Genomic DNA, 17,900 nt, shown 5'->3' with positions numbered 1-17,900 from the left:
CAGTGGGGTGATCAATTGCATCAAAAGCGGAGGAAGTCACTGGCAGCCCAATGCACGTACTGAATCCAGTCCACCATTCAGACTTCACAGGGGAAATAAATGAGAAAGGACAAAGAACTTCTAGATGAGGACATCAGCAGTCACAGTAGCCAGGATAACATCTTCCACTTTCCCCTTTACAAGTTAGAGGACTGCCACATTTATATCTATATCTATCTATATCTATATCTATATCTATATCTATATCTATATCTATATCTATATCTATATCTATATCTATATCTATCTATATCTAAATATACAAAGCCCTCGTCGATCAGAAGTGGCAGTATGTTCAATCAGACTATCTCACTGCTGTTTACGGCACTTCAATAAATGGTTTTCACGGTTATGTATTTGCAATCACTGTAATATATAAAAGTCAGCCCACACTGAGAACAATATTGCCTCCAATCAAATCCATTCTGCCTGAGTATACTAAAGCTTTTTCTCCCTTCTTGTAAGCAACAAAAGCTACAACAAAAGAACTTCCCAAACACCCACAGCTAAGGAAAGAATGGCGCCAACAAAATAAGTGTGAAAGCTGTTCCTGGTGTCTAATTTGTATATGAATCTTCCTTTTCAGGTTATTTCAGTGGCTTCCTTTATTTGTAATTTATCAACAAAGAATAGAAATAAAAGTTTATTTTGATGGCAGTGCACCTGACTATTACAGAGATTCAAAAACTTGCTTTGTTTATTCTTACATTATCCTGGCAGAAGATGTAAACATGCTTTTTTTCCCACGGCTTCATGCTGTATTCATAATCCCAGATGAATATTTTCACAAATGTAAACCATTAGGCAAGACTGGCCTTAAGCAAAATGTGAAAGCATCTTTTTTCTAGTCCTTTTCACCCTAAATGGGTGAAATCTGGGTGCTCTGACCCAGATTCCTTATCAGTCTCAGGGACGGGTCCATAAAATTATTCATCCTAAGGAGCACAAGTCTGAATTACCACTTGCTTTGCATTTGCATATTAGGCCCTACTTTGGGCACTATCTATCTTGTTTTATTTAGTCATAACAAAATCACAACAAAACAAGTAGGTATTAATTTCACTTCATACATGAAAATACTGAGGTTCAGGAAGATTAAATAATTTGCTCAAGTTCATATAGCCAGCCAATTACATGAGTCAAAACCAGGCCATTCAAGTGCCAAATTTGTCCTCTTTTTTTTCTAAACTGTGCTGAGAACAGAGTTTTTACAACACAGGCTTTCGCATATTAGAGAGCAGGAAAGAGAAACTGTTGATATTTGAAGTGCCCTTTTGAGTAGGATAGATTCTGAAATCACACCATAAAGGTAGCCACCTTTTTCATCTACACATAAGACTCACCTTCCCACAGTAGACAAAGAGGTGGATATACCACAATTTATAAAAATCAACCCTATACTCGCTTTCCTCTTCTATTCCCCAGTTGCACATATGGTACAACTGGCACCTAGAGACCAGTGGGACAGATAATTAGCAAGCAATGTTTGGCGTCAGGGATCTGGAACCAGGGAACAGCCAGTATCCAGGCAAGCTATTCAATTCCACAAATATCTATCAAACTAACTGAATTTCCTGCCCATTGCTGGTAGGTGTCAGTATTGAAGAAGCCCAGAAGTGGGTAGCGCTTGTAGATCTATGATGGGACTCTTACCCAAAGCAACTGGGATTCTTACACAAGAACTCAAGCAGGAACCCGGGAGTGTGGGAGACAAAGTGGAACCCGGAGAACAAAGTGAAAATTTAGTTACCAAAGAATGAGGCTGAGCTGTGTGTGGTTTCTTAGTAAATTACCTCGGCCAGGCTAACTGCACAGTCAACACGATGGAGGGTCGCTAAGCTACTGATGCAAGGGAGCTGTGATCCTCCTGCAAATGGTGGGGGGTGGGGGGTGGGTGGTCGCCACTTTCTTAGGTCATCTTCTATAGATGTATGACTTTCGAACATTTTTTTTTAGCACAAGAATCTTTCTCCTTCACAGAATCTTATACTAATGTCTAACATGTAAAAGCAAAGAAAAACTGCTCAGGGGGTTTCTTCTGAGAAATGAAAGGCTCAAAAGAACACAGCAGCAAACTACCAGGAGAGAACACGCTGAGTCACGCTGCCTATCAGGCTTCACTGGCATCTGATCCTGCTGAACCTTTCTCTTCATAGTCATGGTTTCTTCCCCTCACCTCCACGTTTCTCCCTCCTGCTCCAAACCGATAAGCTCTGGTTTCCTCTCACTGGTTGGCTTTTCCACTGTGAAAACATAAAGCTCTGCCTATCTCTTAGGATACAACATATTATCTCCTGCGTCTTTCTGACAGCCCATATATCCATCTGCAAAGCCTTTGGAGCCAACTGATCCACAGATTGCCGCCCTTGGTATCTTAAGGCATAACTAACTTCTGTAGAGCACTTATGAGTTGTTTGGCATATCGTTTTGTTTGAAGCACAATAACTGTAGGATGTACATATTATTGAGGCTCAAGATTCATTGATTCATTAACTTGCTCAAGATCCTAGAGCTAGACAGTGGGGGAGCCGGCTTTAGCCCACTGCAAAGGATCAATAGCAGATGGAGAGCTCAGAGGGCTAGATGTGGCTCTTTTGGCATTGTGCCTGGCGCCTCGCAAGTGGGAGGCTTCCCAGGAATGGGACTCCATTTGCCCTTCCTTGCTCCTCCTGTCTATCTCAGATCTTCCCTCTAGCACACAAGTAACCCTGACGGTTACTGGAGAGACAGATGTGCTTTAATCACGACTTCAGCACTGTGAGCATAGTATGTATGACTCCTGGCTGTCGCTTTCACAATCTGTCTCTCTGATTCTGAATCTTATCTAAAGCACTTATGTCTCTGTATTTAAGAAACTGAGCAGTTGCTCCTTCTCTGTACCTGTAAGGCTGACTTAATCATTCAAAAAGCTCTTGGGCTTGGCTCATGTAGGATGCATCTCCTGGGAATGAGGAAATGTTTTATAACAATGCTATCCAACAGAATTATAATGCAAACCACACAGGTAATTGAAAATGTTCTAGTAGCCATGTTAAATAAAAAAGAAACATGTAAAATTAATTTTAATAATATATTTTACTTAACCCACTATATCCAAAATATTACTGTTTCAACATGTAATCGATATTAAAATTTGTTAATGAAATATTTTACATTCTTTTTTTCACATAAAGTCTTTCACCCATGGTGTATTTTACATTTACAGCACATTTGAATTTGGACTAGCCTATTTCAAGATCTCAATAGCCACACGCAGCTAGTGGCTATGGTACTGGTCGGCACAGTTCTATAATCTCTTCTCTGTTCCCATCCCTCCTCTCATTTCTTTCCTGTAACAACTCGTTTCCTTTAGTAGGGATGCTGTGGGCAAGAGAAGACAGTGGGGACCAAGATCATTAGAGAAGACTTTGATACACACCCTAAGAGAGAGCCCAGATCACAAAGGAGCTTTTGTACCATGCTAGGAAGCTTAGGTTTTATCCTGGAGAAGCAGTGACTCTGCTGAAGGATTTTAAGCAGCAGACGGTCGTGACCAAATTTGCCTTTTAGAAAGGCAGCAGCATGGGGAGTAGGTTGGAGGCAGGCTAGGCAGAAGGCAGAGAGACCAGTTACAAGGCTACTGCAGTAATCCTCATGAGAAGTGATGAAGGCCTACACCACGGCAGTGATGGTGGTAGTGGTCTAGAGAGGTGAGGGCAGACTCAAGACAGTTTGAGAAGATAGTTTCCACACGGCTTGGTGATCAGTGAAATGTAGGGGTTGAGGAAGAGCAAGGAATCGAGAACAACTCCCAAATTTAAACTTGTGAAGTGGGTTTCAGTAATTGAGATAGAGAACACAGAAGGAATACACTGGTTATGGAAGTGGAGTTTTGAACTTGCTGAGTTTAATTTATCTGGAGCAGAGGTCAGAAGAGTTCAAGGTTGAAGGTGCAGATTAAGGAATCAATTGCACACAAGTGATAGAGAAGAAAAGAGTAGGTGAGTCGCCCAAGGGTAAATGATGTGAGGAGTGAGAGCAGGGTTGAAAAGTGAACTTAGAGGACGCCAAGGTTTGGTAGAAGGAGAGGAACCTATGAAGAAGTCTAATACAGAGCAGTTGGGCATGAGAGAGAATGAGTCAGAAAAACAGATAAGTGAAATTTCAAGGGGCAAAGAGAGATCAATAACACTAAATGCCACACACAGGGCAAGAATTAGAAGAGAATCCTGGACAACGGGTCTGGTGGTTTGAAGGACAGAGGTGGCTATTATGAGAAGAAGGTGGAAGACTGGAGAGAAAAAGTAGATGGGAGAAGAGCAGGTATTACATGAGGACCTGTCCTTCAAGGAGCTGCCTTCTAAGACCGGGAAAGAGATGGAACATAACCAGACTGAGAGGGAAGGAGCCAAGGGGATTTTGTCTTGTGTTCTGTTTTTATGAAGGATGAAAAAGACCTACACATGCTCATGTGCTGAGAGAAAATGTTGGTCAAGACTCTGAAGAAAAGAAAGATAATGGAACAAAGTCCCTGAGGAAACAAGAGGGAATGGCACCCAGAGAGATTAGCCTCAGACTGGAAGAGGGTAAAGGGAAGAAAAGGAGTAGGGAAGAAGATCCCGCCATTTCTAAGGAAATCATAACGATACCACTGCAAAACTATATTTTCTTATCTAGAAATATAAATGAAACATAATTCTACATGGTCTTCTTTTTCTTTAATAGTAAAACATATGATGTATAATATCAGATAAATGCTGAACATAGAAGTCACTAGTTTTCCAGAGCTCCAGACATGCAATCTTAGAATATTACCAAGCCTTTCACACACCTTTGGACTTCGCCTGAACATCACCTTAGGTGACAGTCACCCACCTGAGAGAGTCACAGTGGCTGTTTATAGCTGGTGGCCTCTCTGATTGGTCAGTGTCCGTGCTGAACTGATAGGTAAATTTTCTCACTGTCACCATGCATTACCATCGCAGGGTAGGGTAAGAAAAAAGCCAGGCATGGGGGTTAGACACCAAACAGATTCATCTACCACTTATTAACCCTGCAGATTCAATCAAGTTAAGTAACTTCCCTGAGCTTCAGTGTCCCATTCTTATAAGGGTACATAATCCCTACCTTGCAATTCGCTGTGAGGTTTAAATGAGATAATCAATAACTGTTAACTATCATGATGATGATGATAATTGCATTCACTTTCTTCTGAATTTCTAGGAATCAGGTGTGCTGATAATGAATTAGAGCTTTTGCAACAATTAGCATCTTGATCCCTAAGGAGAATTAAAGGATCAATCCTAGCGTTAGGAAGGGCCCTTAAAAATCCTAATGGTCATCCAATATTTGCATTCTTTTTTTATCCAGTACATATTCAATCTCTGCCCCGAAACTGCATGGGGCTTGACACCTGCTCTACAGCTTATCCGCAAACTCAACCTCCTAGGCTTCAGTACTGCTCTTCAGTAAAACACGGGTAATCAGTATACACTTCAGGGGACCGCTTTGAGGAAGTAGAAGACAATGCATGTATTTAAATGAGACACCAATTGGTATAGGGTATGCTTGAATACATTTATTCATGGGGGGGTTTACCACCTCATGAAATAGCACAACCTGTAACAGGACTACCTTCCTTACACTGACCATAAATCTGTCTCTCATCTTACATCCATTGGTCCCAGTTTTACAGTCTCTGGGGGCAGTTCTACAGAATCAGAATTAGAGTTCTATATAACAGTACATTTACCCATTTATTGAGTTCTGTTAGGTGTACTGGGCAGTGTACCATAGACAGCTGGCTACTTGGGACCACAGTGGGGCAGACATTTCCCTATTTACATTACCATGAAAGTTTCAACCTTCAGTGGTGTTTCCATAATGCAGGAGGCCTTTTTGAGCATTCTAAGCAAGTTGGATACTACTCCAGGAATGCACTGGTTTCACTGCTTACAAGATTTATTTTGCACTTTATGTCATGGTCAGTTCAGCACTTGGCACCGAAAGTAATTATTGCAGGTATCTGTATATCCTTAAAGTTTCATTATTAAACACTGCAGACAATCAATGCCCTGGAGAGCCCTAGCGTATTACTGATGTTAGAGTCAAAAAAAATCCTGGAATGCCTGCCACGTACTGCCCTCGACCGCCACCCTTCCCCAACCCCTTATATTTCCACTAATTACTATTGAAGTCTTTTCAATAATCAGCTCAAACGACCGTCACTTTAGGCAGGTCCCCACCAGCCCCCAGCAGAAGGAAATTTTCCCTTCTGATCTCTCTTAGACCTTTGTTTCTGGGATACATGTTATTTCTCCTGCTAGACTATAAACTCCTTCCTGGCAGAAACAGTGCCTTGTATAAAATGAGTCTTATAAAAAGGAAAGAACTGAATTTTGTCCTGAATACAATAGGATGGGTGTGGCAACTCTTCCCTACCTCACTTTTCATCCCCAGATGGATCTCCAGATAATTTTTTTTTTTTTTAACTTTATAAGGAAGCTTTCAAATGCAAAGGTTGGGTAGCCATGCAATACGGTCTGGAATTTTATATAACTGGGCTAAAACTTTTATATAACTGATAACTCCAGACTAATTGTTTTATGTACAGAATACTGGCATAAGGCCTGCATGTTTTTATTTTTGCTCACTAATGGAACTCATCACTCCACCTTAAAATAATGACAACTTCCTTAATCCTAACTCACAACTGCCAGCCTCCATCATTATCTCAACTCTGGAAAATGCCAGGCCTCAGAATCCTCAAGGTGATGAATGGAGAGGCTGATTAGAGCCACTAAAGAAAAACAAGAAAAACTCCTTGACAAATGCCCCCTTCAAATGCCTGTCTATCCCTTTTATCCAATGTCAACATTAGCTTCTATATTAACGAATATTTATCGAGGTCATGACCAGGTGTCAAGCCACGAGCTAGGCTCTGGGGACACAACCGTGAACAGTACACAGGCAATGTGAAAGCCTGTTATTTAAAAAAAAAAAATTTGCCCTTCTAGCTTATTGTATACCTCTATTGTATAGCTCTAGTATGCCTACTTGTATACAGGTATACTTATCAAGTGTTTGCTATGCCCAAGGGCCTGTAAATGGTTCAAAGACAGCATACACTGTATATCAGTGCCCTGAAGGAACTTGCAATCTACGTGGGAAAGCAAGAATTAAGAACACGATAGTACAGAGAACATCTGTCAGTCTAGTGATGCTGACAAAAGAGCAGAAGAGGAAGAAACCAATGACAGTAACAAGAATAGGGCAGGCAGACTAGAACTTAAAGGTTGTGATTAGGTCAGAGAAAAAAGGAAAGTACTTCTAAAAAGTAGATCATGAACAAAAGGGTACAAAGTCATCTCTGAAGGGCAGTGAGATTGAAGTGGAAATAAAGGTTCATGTTGGAAAGAGGTATAAAATAAAGTTGGTAAGTTAAATTTGGGCAAGACTGTGAGGTACATTAACAACAGATTGAGATGTTAGACTTTGTGCCAAAGGCAATAGTGGGGTGGGGGGTGAGGGGGCATGGAAAGTATTTTAACTAGTGGAAAGAGCACTGGCTTTAGAATCAGATAAACCTGATTTCAACACTGCCTTCTGGTGAGACCATCCTTGGAGAAGAGTGTCGAGAAGAACAGTTTTAGAAAGGCTGATGTGGTGGAAGTACACAAAATGGAGCAAGCTCAAGTACAGAGAGACCAAGATATAGACAACTCTGATCATCCTAGAACTTAGTGATGGCTGAGGGCCTGGAATATGAGGGGGAGAGTGAGGACTACAAAGGAAATGTGGGGGCTGGCTCAGAGAAACTGTTACCAAGAAAGAGTTAACGAGACTCCATGCACAGTTTTACTTTAGGGACAAAAGAAAAAGAAGTCGGGAATGGTTTCTAGGTCTCAAGTCTGGGTGACGAAGAGAATGCTAAGAGTATGCAGAAAAAGAAAGTCTTTTTGTTGTGAAAGGAAAAGGTTTAGCAGAGAATGTGATAAGTTTGTTACCAGGCAGGTAGCCTTCAGTATGACAGCAGGACATTCACTATCAGTCTGTTCAACAGGTGCATAAATGAATACGGAGTTTGTGTTAGCACTAAAGGTTTGTATGATGGAAGGCCAGATGACACCATCACATTTAAGAATTTTTTTATTAAAAAATAAAAACACTAGCTATTAAATAAAAATAATGGAACCGATTTAAATAGTTGAGAGAAATACATCTTCATAGGCTATTTTTCTTAGCTGTGGTACTTAGGGGATCTTATCCATTACCATATCATTGAACGAATAAACTCCTGTAGAAATTCAACATATGGCCTATTTACATAACAAGCATCACAACTCCAAATTAGCCATTTTGATGTGTCAAGGATATAACACCTTCATAGCAGACTACTTCAAAAAAGGGAAAAAAAGAGAAAAGTTTGTTCTTCTTCTATAATTATGTGTACTGGTTTCAACAGTTGGATCATGAAAATCATATTTTAATTGTGTGATTACACGGTAAGACAGAACAGTGATGGAATGAATTGATTAGTTGAATTATGCACAATCATTCAGAGATCAATAAACAGACTGCATCATTCTGTCCATATTATATATCTGCCCTCATACCCGTGTCATGCCTATAAAAGCTACTGTTCTGAGTACAAAAATTATAGCAACCATATGATTCAATTATCATAGTCAAAGCACAGTAAAGGGTCTACAGAAGATGACTAGGAAAGAAGTACTATGGTGCAGTAAGTAAGCAGTGGCTGTTTAATGCATACAAAATCCACCCTACTCTTGTCATATTGCAAGAAAGGCGGTAGTAGCTTAGCTATTACCATGAGCAACCTCTACTTCTTCCATTTTATCAAACATAACCAAAAGTCCCTGTCCTGGCTCACGTCATAAGGTGCTGATTTAAAAGTGTGTAAAGGGAGTAGAATGAAGACCACCTAGGCTTCTTCCACACAAAAGCCATAAATGAATATTTGTTGTTAATGACAGCACAATTCTATGATCAGAGACTGAGGAACTAATAAAACTTAGAACCCAAAATTAGACATTTCTAAAGATTAACTTCTGATGTAAAGTATTTCCATTTGCACAGCATCTATGAGATGCTTTTGGTTGGCAGCACGTCAAAGACTGCAATAGTGTGTGTAGCCTAAGCATTTTCTTTCCCTGATCATTACAGAGGTGGCAAAGCAGCTTCACGAGCCCATAGATACCTATCCCCACAATGGCCACTTGAAACAGATCATGAAGACTTTAATTAGAGGCCTCCCTAAAACAAAATGAATACAAAAGGAGTCTTCATCATTTTGCCTGTCTAAATAGGCACATTAAACTAAGTTGATTCCTAGGGAATAATTTAATATTTTCAGAGGCAAGGATTAAAGAAAGAAAGAAAATTGTCAATTAATACTCCTTTCCCAGATGTTGAGTTTTTACTATCCTCTTAAATATTCTCTGCACTCAATGATTGTATTTTTATGCAAATTATCTTTGAGGCTAGTCTAGTTTGTGTGTGTGTGTGTGTGTTTAAAGACACACAGATGCAGAATTTTACTTGCTTTTTGTTCTGCTGCTCCCTCCATAAAATAGGTTTTAACAAAGCTTGAGTTTAATCCAAAACTCTAATTAGAGACTGCAGCAGTAAATGCCTTGTCCAAATAGAAAATCATTCCCAAAGTTGATTTTTTCCACTAGTTAAAGATTCAACAAACAGATATTTTTAAACACTACAGATACCTGATAAAACTACCCTCATCTAAGTGACACAATTTTATAAGGCTATCAAGAAGGCAACTTTAGTCTTTATTTTCAGAATATCTTTCAAAATTACTGGATTTGTTACTTGAATAATCTTTTTATTTCCCAGAATGAAGCAATTTCTGACTTCCTGTCCCTTCTTTTCCCTTCCATATTGCACATATTCTTTATCTCTAGAAAAAACATAACCAAAGTGGCAATGAATCATTCCTTTAAGACAAACTAAAACGATGTCATAAAGGTAACACGAACTTACTCTTTCAAATACTGGAATAAAGCCTCTTCCTTTGCATAGGTTCTAAAATCTCAGAGTTGGTGTTTTGTTTTTGTTTTTGTTTTTTATTCCTGTGAGGGGACTGGTAGAAGTTTCTAATATAACATTTCTTGAAATTTTAAACACGAAAGTGAAAATACTACACATAACATTTTACGTAAAGAAAGAAGCTGTGTTTGAAGTTGAAGGATTTTCACGAGCTACAGATTCCGTAAGACACTCAAAAGAAAATGCTGTACAGAAGGAATCTTTACAGTGTCAGGTCTCCAAAACCTTGGCATCCACTAAAAATGAGGACTGCTGGGAGCTGAAGCTTACGAAGTTCACAAACAGAAACCAAGACCCAAGAACTGGTAACACCTCCACTTGCGAAGATGGATGGCTTCGGTCGCATCCCTGTCCAGGTCAAGTCTCAGCCCTTCTCTGCCTACATGTGCAGTTAAGTATTAACTACTGAACAGAGTGCGAGCGAGCAGGAGTGCGAGCGAGCAGGAGTGCGAGCGAGCGGGGCCGATCTTTCGAGCCTCGGGAAAGTGCAGAGTGAAGGGAGAGCAGGAGAACCCTCTCCGCACCTCGGAGACCACCGCTGTCTTGGGCTTCGGTCCGTGGCCGAGTCCCCAGCCCCGCCGCCGCCTGCGGACTGCGGGTCCACTCTCCCAGCAGCGGCGCGACCGCTTCGTCCCGCGGCTGCATCGCTCCGCGTTGACTCCCACTCCCCCCCACCCCCCGCCTGCATTCGCGACGAGTTCACGGGCCCTGGGGGCCGCTGCATCCCGCTCCCGCGGGCGCCCAGGGGCGCGGGGCGGCGATCGAGGGCGGGATGGTCCCGCCGAGGCGAGTAGCTCCACGGCTCGCACCGAGGGCGGCGGGCGGCGGGAGGGGGCTGCGTCGCACTCCATTCCGTGAGGGAAAGGGGGCGCTCGCGCGGGGGAGGGCAGTGGAGGGACCGCGGCCGACTCAGATCGGGGGCGGGCGGGTCCACGTCGGTGCGTGGCGGCCACACGCTCGCCCGGGGCGCGCAAATGTGCGCTGGACTCGGCGCCTCTTCCCGCCCGCCGGCCGGCTCGCTCGCGCCGGCGACAAAAAGGAAGGACGGCGACCTCCGCGTCCGGTCCGCGCCGCCAGCCCGCGTCGGCGCCGAGCGGGGGCCACACCCAGCGCCCACGGAGGCGGCGGGGGCTGGGCGGCCGGGGCTGCGGAACGTGCGGCCCGGACCCAGCACCGTCCCGGCAGCGCAGGCCCCGCCGCGTCCGTCAGAGTCCCGCGTCTCGGCCGGGCCCGGCGGGCGGGGAGGGGACCCGGGGCAGCGGGGATCGGGGGTCCCGGGCTTACCTCTGTGCCGATCGCAGGGCGCTCTGTCCCGGGCCGGGGGACGGCGATCGGCGGCGCGGCCGCCGGGGGAGGCGCAGCGGCGGTGGCGGCCCCTGCGGCGCGGAGGGCGGGCGGAGCGGGAGCCGCTGCCTGGGCCGCGCGCCGTCCGGAGCTCGCTCCGCGCTGCCGGCGCTCGCGGCGGAGGGCGCAGCCAGCTCGGCCCCCGACTGGATTCCTTCACTGACACAACTCCGGGTCGGCCCGCTCCACGCAGGGACACTCCCGCCCCTCGCAGGCTGCCCCCGCCCGCTGGCCCGCGGGCCAGCCCGCCCCTCGGTGTCACTCACCCTGGCGCACACACCCCGAGCCGGCGCCCCTCGCTCCCGCTCGCACACACAGCGCTGCTCACGCCTCTCTCGGGTTTTGTATCCGCTCACACGCACGTTCTGACACGGATCCCTTCCCTCCACACGCCCTCCCTAGCTCCTTTCCCACCCCACTTTCTAGAAGAATCCCCGTACAGCTTCCGCTCTTTGCTTGCTTGCCCCACACCAACCTTCTCGCCTTTCCTCAAACCTCCACCTCTCTTAAAATGTTCCTGTTATTGAAAGATTTTCTCACAACCCACACGTGTCACAGGCAGGTCGTCCTCCCTTACCCAAGAGAATGAACTCTGCTCCCCCCCGGCACTGTCTAGAGATGCAAGATGCTTCTCCTTTTAGGAGGTAGTAATGCTTTCTGGTGCTGAGCCAAGCTCAAAATGTAAACAAAGGTAGCCGATTCCAAAATGATCTGAAGAACTAGGCGCAGAAAAAGTACCCGGGTTCGGGTGTGACCTTAGAAACCCCGTTAACCCGGAGTGTTTCAGCTCCTCCCTTTCGCTGCCCGTTCACACTGGGCTTCTAGAAGATGGGTTCTTCTGAACTTGTGTGATAACCAACTTCTAGATAGACTCATGGGCATTAGCCCATGGATTTCTGCCTGAGAATACAGTAGTGGGGAGAGGAAAGGCAGTTTCTCAATCATTATTTGTGATAGAAGCACTTTAGATAACACACCTTTCCAGAGGCAGTAGAGTGAAATGCAGGCAGCTCTCCAATTCAGTTTTTTTTTTTTTTTTAAAAAGGATGACTTCTTAGCTTCCCTTTTTCTGAATACCAATAACTGTTTCACAGCGGCTCCTCGGATGTCAAAGCCCCTTACAAATATCAGACCGGAGCTGGTTATGCTTCTCACGCTCCAAACTCTAAGGGGCCCCTGAGCATACAGCAGAATGGTATATCACCCCATGCTCAGGAATCATAATTTGAAATAAAATACAAACACCTTTCTGGCAAAGTTCAAATTTGCTAACATAATGTGCCCCTGTTGACCAAGCACAGCGGTAATAGGAAATAGAGGAGCTGAAGGTAAAGGAATACATTTTCTTCTGTGACTTGTAGTGCTTCTTGTTACATTGGATGGGTGTATGGATCATATATTTTCTTTAACAAGCATTTCTAAGTGCTTTGTGTTCATTTAATCCTTTAAACAATCCTATAAGGTAAGATTAATTAATCTTTGCCAGATTAATTGAGGCACAGGGAGGTTAAATAACTTGCTTTAGTTATTTAGCTAGTAGGTGGTGGAGGGAGGATTTGAACCTACACAATCTGGCCCCGATTAGGCTACAGGTAGGAAAAGTTGCTTCTAAAACACATATTGCATGTAAAGGATAAACGTCATCCTATTGCTTATTAAATTTATATGGAAAAGGTAACTTGTAACAATTTGACTTGGAATTTGATACACTTTTTAGGTTCTCTGGAAAAATAATTTAAGTTTTTTGGGTATCCCCCATAATTAGAATTCCAAAATGAATAATAAATTATTACTTTCCTAAGAAGAGTTTTGGAAATAACACTGAACTCAGTCGTCATTCCTTTCTTCTACCACTTCATAATCTTCCCAGGATTCCAAATCTAACTTGCTTAGTAAAGTCTGAAAGAAAAGTGCTCTCAAGAAGCCGAATATGACCAGAAGGAAGAAAGAGTTTTCAAAAACCTATGTGTGGCCTTTTACATTTGAGAGCTATTCCCCAGTTAGTGGGTGGTAGCCATAAGAATAACCGGTATATATGTTGAGAGCAAAAAATGTTAAAGCATTGAGTTGATTTAAAAAAAAAAATAAAAAGACAAATGGAGACCAGGAGTGTAGTAGAAGCCACTATACTACAAACTAGATAAAACTAATTCTCTCCTGGGAATGGAGGCCTAGCCCGTGAAAAGACAAGTATAAAACAACTAAAGAAAATAATTATAGCTTTCAAGAGTTAGCTAAGGGACATAGCAAAAGAAATAAACTTTTAAAAGTTTTATAGACAGTAAGTTTCAACTCAAACTTAAACCTATTGCTGTTTAAATTAATTTACTCTGGAAAAAATAAAAATTTCTGTTTCTAGGATAGAGGGTTTAAAATGCTTGTTGAAAAGTATGTAAAAATGTCTTGCACATCTAATAACCAACAAAGCAGTATTTTGATGAGTTAAACATAAATGATTTTAAGAACATATGAGTTACATTCCTATATTTACATAGTGATATACAAATCCAAAGAAATAGAAAATGGAAAAAATATGCATTGATTTTGGCACCAGATACTGAAAATTTATTTGAAAAATTACAATATTTGAAATTTTGATCAGGAGGTTATGTCTAATGCTAGTATGATTCTGTTGTTCAAAATGATTCTCTATGACTATAATCCATGAATCTCATTTTACCATTTTATAAACAAAGTAGAAAAGTGAAGGCCTTTTCTTAGGCAAACAAACAAAAATCATAATAAGAGCTAACATTTTTTGAGGGACAAACAAAATATGTTAGTTCATATGTTCTAATACTTCTATACAGGTATTTTTAATGCTTCTACTGCTTCCTCCATATTGTCACCTATAGTTTTTATCCAATGTGCTTTATTGTAAGGAGAACAATAACATCAATGAGGCTGTTTCCCTGCAGTACTGATTTCAACTAAATGCCTTATTCCCTATTTTGCACCCCTAGATTGTGCTATGTTCTTGATTCTCTAGGCATGGTCATTCAGAGCAGGGTTCACATTCATGGAAGTTGCTCAGATCCTAGAAACCTGCTTTAGGACATGGTCAATTGTTTTCATTAGAATTTTAGTCTGAACCAATGGTGGGGACAAAGAGTGATTTTGGTTGCTAGGCTCCAGATCACTATTCAGACCTGCTGGAAAGTCTGCCATCTAGAGTTCCTTGACTTTGACTAGGTTCAGTGGCTGGGTTGAATCTGGGTGATCTACCTCAGGGAGGAGATGAATGTGTTCTGTGTGTGTAGTATTCATTAGAGTTGTTCGCAAATATTCCAGCTCTACTTCCTTTGAAGCACATAATAGAATTGCACTTCCCCACTCCACTGAAGTACAATGTAGCCTGAGACTTGCTTCAGCCAATGAAACCTGGATGGAAGTGATGAGTTGTCAGTTCTGGGCAGAAGTTAAGAACTAGTGCTTGCATCACTATTCTCTTTTCCCTCTAGTACTGCAACCAGCGAGGTGCCCGGTGGTGGTTGCTCCTTTAGACTTTAGTGAATGACAACAATGAGTAATGCTACCTCTGCTGACCCTTATGGGTATGAAATACGAACAAGAAATAAACCTTTGTTGTTCTAAGCCACTGCGATTTAGGGGGTGTTTGTTTCTGCAACATAATCTAGACCATTCTGATTAAAATAGGAAGAAAGAAACAAATAATCGTAGGGCACACTGTAGCAAAGAACAGCTAATAATACCACTGATCTTTTTCTCTTTCTTCCTGGATGCACAACTAATTCACATTTCCCAGGTGAGGCCAAGGGACTGAATTCTGACCAATGAAATGTGGTTGGAAGTTTTGTATTCCACTTCTAGTTCCCACCCATGGAAAACCTCCTGTATGCTCTCTCCTCTCCATCTGCCACGTGGAAACTGAGGATCTGAGACTCCAGAGTAGGAGTCAGCAAGCTTTTCCTATATAGGGCTATATATAAATATCTTAGGCTTTGTGGGTCAGAATTTCTAATGTAACTACTCAACTCAGCAGTTTTAGAGGAAAGCTGTCATAGACACTATATAAACAAATGGACATGGTTGTGTTTCAATAAAACTTTATTTACAAAAACAGGCAGTGGGTTAATGTATCCTGTGTGCAATAATTTACTGACTTCTTACCTAGAGGAGGGTAAAAAGGAGCCTGAGGCTCTGAGTCATTCTATGTTGCCTGCTTGCTGAATACCCACATTGAAATGTTACCTTAGTAAAAAAAAAAAATCTTCTGTTGAGTTAAGCATAACTAATACACTATTTTTTCATATTCTAGAAAAAAATCCAGAGAGATTAATAATCTGAACAAAGAAAACTATAAAAGATTAAAAGAAAATACAGGAGACTCTTTTATAATATTGGTTATCTTTATAATACTAGTTTAAAATGTCATGATAAAAACTCCAGAAACTATAATGGAAAAGATTAAACATATTTGACTACAAAAACCCCTCACAACATTTCTATACAGTGAAATAGACCATAAACAATGTTATTTAATGGGGAAAATATATGCAACATACACAACAGGAAGGGATTAATATGCAAAATAACAAATAGCTTCTAAAAATCAATACAAAAAAAGAGAAGCAGCAAAATAATAAAATGGACCCAGGATAGGAAGAGGTAATTCTCAAAAGAAGCAATATTTGCCAATAAGCCTATAAAAACATAAACTCACCAATGATTAGAGTATAAATAGAAAGATAGAATTATTTACTTAGCAGATTGGAAAAAAATGTTTTAATATCAAGTGTTTGTAAGTGTGTATAAGAAATACTAACTTTTGTACTGAAGTGACCAGAGTGAGAATTGATAAACATTTCTGGAAAGCAATGTGCAGTATCTATAAATATTAAAAATGCATATATACATTGATTGCTCATTACCACCATAAATAATCTATCCAACAGAAACACTAAGTGTGCGAAAATATATTTACATTTGTGTTTATTGTAGTGTTATTTATAGGAGCCAAAAAAATTGAACCAAACTTCAACATTTGTGGATGGAGAAATGGTTAAATACATTTGGTACATATACACTGTGGGATAACAAATAGCTGTTTAAAAGTGAAGGAGATATGTATTTATTGACATAAAAGAGTGTTAATGATATATTTTTGAGTGATAGGAGCAAGTCAGAAAAGTATGTACAGTATGTGCTCTAAAAAGCGGGGAAGAAGGGCAGAAATATGTATTTAAAGAATACATTCACTGTTGACACTGGTAACCCTTGGGGTGAGGGACTTCCACTTTTAACTTCGTGCACTTTTCCCCCCCTTTGTATGTCATTTTAATAAATACAATTTTTTTAACAAAAAGCAAAAGGACAGAATTCCAGAGAGACTGAAAGAAAAGCCCACGGTGGACCCTGGCCAGTACCGAGGGGTTGAGGGATGGATGGGCAGAGGAACAAAGACTTGTTGAAGACTTGCTGAGGCAAATCCAAAGAAATAAGTCACTCTCTCGGTGTTCCAATGGCAGCAAATAGAGTTGTTATGGACTGGAACCGGGGTTCTGCTTGGAAATTTTCCAGGATAGAGTAAGACTTGGGGTGAGAAGAGAAAGAATAACCTTGCCGGCCTGAGGGCAAAACATGTTAGAAACAAAAAAACCAAACAATGTCCTTTGGCTGAACTTGCATAGTCTCTACAGAAGCTAAATATTAGCTTATCTTTCCACTGCTTCAGATATTTTAGGTTAAAAACCTTCTCCTCTTAGAGGCTATTGCTTGAAATGAATATGTACCTAATAGAAGCTGGATTGTGTGTGTGTGTGTGTGCTTTGTTTTGTTTTGATTTGTTTTTGGTTTTAAAGATTATATGTCACCGTGTATTCTAGGAAGATAATTCCAGGTTCATTCAACCTTGTTGTCTTCCGACAGGAAGACAAATGGCAGCACTGTGTGTTATAGGTGAACAGGTTATCATTCATTCAGGATGTGTACATTCATTTATTCTCTGATATGTGTTAGCACCTTCTGTTTACCAAGAGTAGTTTTGTCATAAATCTGATTACTAGTGAGATAGAACATCCCGTATGTTTATTAACCATTTATTTTTAGTAGTGCTATATCTATCTGTTACTTAACAGAAAGTTTTATCCATTGGGTATAGCTGGTACTCTAAAATTTCCCATATTATTATGTATTACTTACCTTATAAACAAAAGCCTCCTGGTGTTGCTTTTGGATACCACACTAGAGAGGAAAAAGGAATTTTGTTGTACATCCAAACTCACTATTTAGAGAAACCTCAAGCTTCCTCTGGGTCATGGTGTATGAATTAGTGAAAGGCAGATTCAGACACTTTCTGGTTGGTTGTGCTCTGAGTCCTTTTGCCCAAATCTTCCCATGTGTGGGACTGGCCTTGCCTAGAGTGGAACCTGAGACTTGAGGTATGCTTGTGACAGTGAAATGCTGTATTAGTTTGCTAGGGCTGCCATAAC

The 17,900-nt window shown here is 41.5% G+C and overlaps 1 protein-coding gene across 1 annotated transcript in view; it reads right to left on the bottom strand.

The window, feature by feature from the left end:
* Positions 1 to 11,645, bottom strand: part of SPATS2L (spermatogenesis associated serine rich 2 like) — a 143,937-nt gene extending 132,292 nt beyond the window's left edge. Inside the window, exon 1 of the mRNA XM_039844911.1 lies at positions 11,389 to 11,645. The gene's annotated coding sequence lies outside the window, so the exon portion shown is untranslated. The remainder of the gene's footprint in view (positions 1 to 11,388) is intronic.
* Positions 11,646 to 17,900: the final 6,255 nt, after the last annotated feature.

The sequence above is a fragment of the Pteropus medius genome, unplaced genomic scaffold, assembly GCF_902729225.1.
Source record: "Pteropus medius unplaced genomic scaffold, Ma_sr-lr_union100, whole genome shotgun sequence".
Taxonomy (NCBI): domain Eukaryota; kingdom Metazoa; phylum Chordata; class Mammalia; order Chiroptera; family Pteropodidae; genus Pteropus; species Pteropus medius.
This window is presented reverse-complemented; position numbering and strand designations above follow the sequence as displayed.